Genomic DNA, 3,671 nt, shown 5'->3' with positions numbered 1-3,671 from the left:
TATAAACTATTTTTCTATGACTGTCTATACCCATTTTCCTTTATTTTTAAAGCCTACACACATTTTTTAAACATATTGCACCTTTTTAGAGGTTTTATGCAAGTGAGCCTGGCTTTACTAAGCATCTGCAGTTTTCTCTGATCATGGAAGACAAATCTTAGACTGCTATGTCAGCCACTGTTGTGGCTTAACTTATTACATGGAGCTCTAGCCTGCAGGCAATGACTGGTAGCTGCATTTCTGTATACTGCTATGCCTACCAGAGAGTCTGGGGTCACCAAGAAGCAGCAGTTGACTCTGTGTTCTGAACTTATTTTAAGCTTTCTCAGGCCATATATTATATATGGCCAGACAATGCGTGCCATGTGTAGACAGAGTTTTCTTTGGGCCTCCAGCTCACAAAAAAAAACAAAAACATGGAGACTTAGTATTGATTATGAAAGCTCAGCCTATAGCTTAGGCTTGTCCCACTAGCCCTTATAACTTAAATTAACTCATTTATATTAATCTATGTTTTGGCTCATGTCTTTTTATCTTGCATCTTCTGTTTCTGCTCCTTGTCCTCTAACATCGCTACCATGCCTAGATTCATCTCCTCTCCTTCTCTCTCTGCCAGAAGTTACACCTAACCTCTTCCTGTCTAGCTATTGGCCATTTAGCTCTTTATTAAACCAATCAGAATGTGCCTTGGCAAAGACCCATCTTCACAGTATACAAAAAGATTATTCAACAACAAGGTTGCACTACGTTTACTTTTGTCCTTTCAGGGACATTTTTTTCCGCCCTGTAGCTAGGGGTTAAAAGGGCTGCCTGAGCTGGACAGACAGTCCCAGTTATAGACTAGAAACTGCTATAGTGCAACAGCTTAGCCTCCAGTCCCACAAAGAGGGGTCCCAAGAGTTCAAAGGCAGTACATCGACATTTTAATACTGAATCCTACTCTCTCTCCTGAGACTGAAGTACAGCAACCACCTGTCTCTTGATTCTCTGTCTCTCTGTCTCTCTGTCTCTGTCTCTCTCTCTCTCTCTGTCTCTCTCTCTCTCTCTCTCTCTCTCTCTCTCTCTCTCTCTCTCTCTGACAGCTTATTTATCTTAAATTAGCTATACTCACATGTTATCATCTAATATTAGTCTATCTACCATTGGTACCATTAAATTTGCCGGTTCTTTGTGTAGTCAAGCTTCTGGAAATAGTTTGTTCCTTTAGAAATGTAGTCCCATCTTTCTTTGAAATTACAAGCACAGTCTAGTATTGAACTTTTCACTTTTCTCACCTCACTTATATATTTATCCATGTCCAGTCATATCACAGTCTCATGTTTTTCATCATTTTTCTTCCTTTTCAACTGAAACATATATTGAATGATTTTTTATGTAATATATCAAAAGTTATACACGCAGGTATATATTTATATACAAACAATAAAATCTATTTCCCTGGACTCAGTGTTCTACACAATAATACAGTGCAATGCATCCCTCCTATGAGCTCTGATGCTGTCCTGTTTGTTTCTGCTTCCAGAAGAGAACTATTTTCTCAGGTTTGTCTTGCAAAATAGCTTTTGAAAAATTTGATCTCACACACTGTTACTTATAAACAATCTGTTTTGCAATCTTTCTTCAGTAGGCTGTATGAAATTGTATCATGTCATACACAGTCTTCTGAGAATTGCTTCTATCTCAATATCGCATTGGCACTTACACTTGTAATGCATTGCTTTGCCTTGAAGGATGAGATTATGACATGCGAGTGCACATCACAAATTACATTACAGACGAATTTCTCTGTTGATGTGGGGGGAGTTGGGTTTTTTTTTCTTTTTTTCTTTTTTCTATCTCATGTTGATTAAGACTGCTATGAAAATCTGATACAGGTCTCCTGGTAAACACTCATATGGGTTTATGTAAGAATGCTGCCTAGGAGGGGGAAAACTGATAGTTTTCAGGATATGAGGATGTCTAAATTAAAAGAAAATGGTGAACTATTTTTTCAAAGTATTTTACAAATTTACACTCCAACCACCAGTTGTTTCCTCGAACCACTTCTTAGACCAATCCACCTATCAATTCATTTTTCCACCTATTTTACTACCTCCTTCAACTTCCCAAATCTCTTGGGAGAATTGCATTGTTAATTTTCTTGCTTTAGGACTCTGCCTGAATACCAGAGCAGGTCTAAGTTTTTTTCCAGACAAATCAGCTGTCTTTCTGGCTCCTATAGAGTCGCCCATAACCTTCATCTATGTGGATAGATGCAAATTCATTTTCTTTTCCTTCCACTGTAGATTAGCTGCAGGAAAGTCGATGCATTTCTTAATGCACAATTTTACTTCCTCTGATCTTCCTTCTTGGCAATCGCAAAACTTGGATTCTGTGATGGACTGACTCCTGGCCTCACTCCACATGGATTCCATTATAAAACTTGCTGGAGGCTTTAATCCAAGTATGTCCACTCCTAAGCAAATTGTTTGCTGTCCAAAAATGTTTGAGTCATATTTAGTAGTAATTTCTTGCATTTTAAAAATCCATGGACATGCCTAGTGAACATAAAAGTATTAGGAAACTTTGGGTAGTAATCCTAAGAGCGAAGAACTTGTCCCTTACACATTTTTCTCAGTAATCATCCCTTTAATTGGTTATCCATTATTTTTTTTTTTTTGGTTTTTTTTCGAGACAGGGTTTCTCTGTGTAGCTTTGAGCCTTTTCCTAGAACTCACTTGGTAGCCCAGGCTGGCCTCGAACTCACAGAGATCCGCCTGGCTCTGCCTCCCGAGTGCTGGGATTAAAGGCGTGCGCCACCACCGCCCGGCTGGTTATCCATTATTAAGTTATCAAGCCTGCAGTTGTATATACATGAGTGACACTAAACAGAGTTGGCATGTTGTTTATATATTTATGAATTGATATGTTATATATGTATTTACTTATATATTTATATATAATAATCAAATGAAAAGAGGCCATGAGTTATATATAGAGGGAGTAGGGAAGCACAGGATGGGTTGGAGGAAGAAAAGGCAAGGGGGTAAAGATGTAGTTATGTTTTAACTCTTTATGTTGTTGTTGTTGTTAAAAAAGAATCACAAAATTACCTTTAAGATACAAAAATCTTTGCTTTGTATATTTTTATTACCTAAAACAATGAGATCTTTTAGTTCTAAAGAGAAATTTTCATTTTTAAGTGGTCTATTTCAACTACACTGAACCCAGGGGAATGTGACCCTCATCTGGCTACATGACACAGTCCCCAGTTATACAGAAAAGAAGATTTTCTTTGGTTCTGGTCAACTAATGTTTAGTATTAAACAAAGTCACAAACACTCTAAAATTATTCTTACTCATGAATGATTTGTTAGGTTTGCCTCAATGGTCAAAGGGGCTTTCAGTAGAGGAAATGTGTGTTCATGTGTGTCTATGTGTGTGTATGCATGCCTGAATGCATGTGTGTGTGTGTGTGTGTGTGTGTGTGTTAAATGGGTACATAAACAAAATTTTTGGTGTATTAAAAGAGTCTTCTTAAGCCTTTTTGACTGAAGGAAAGTGTGATCTTTCTCTTGAGTTCCGAGATCTTCATGTCATCCTTTCATTTATGTTCATTATGAATTTAAAACCATTGGTGAGCCCCATCCTGGCCTTTCAGAATTTCTCTTAGCAATTTATTTATATTTCAT

At 37.4% G+C, this 3,671-nt stretch overlaps 1 non-coding gene across 1 annotated transcript; it reads right to left on the bottom strand.

Moving 5' to 3' along the window:
* Positions 1-782: 782 nt before the first annotated feature.
* Positions 783-914, bottom strand: LOC128119534 (small nucleolar RNA SNORA76). Its single transcript, XR_008221564.1, has one exon. It is a non-coding gene; the product is annotated as a small nucleolar RNA SNORA76 (small nucleolar RNA).
* Positions 915-3,671: the final 2,757 nt, after the last annotated feature.

Source organism: Peromyscus californicus, unplaced genomic scaffold (assembly GCF_007827085.1).
Source record: "Peromyscus californicus insignis strain IS unplaced genomic scaffold, ASM782708v3 Scaffold_23__1_contigs__length_62951481, whole genome shotgun sequence".
NCBI classification, from domain to species: Eukaryota; Metazoa; Chordata; class Mammalia; order Rodentia; family Cricetidae; genus Peromyscus; species Peromyscus californicus.
The sequence above is the reverse complement of the archived record's forward strand: the minus strand, read 5'-3'. Positions and strand labels throughout refer to the sequence as shown.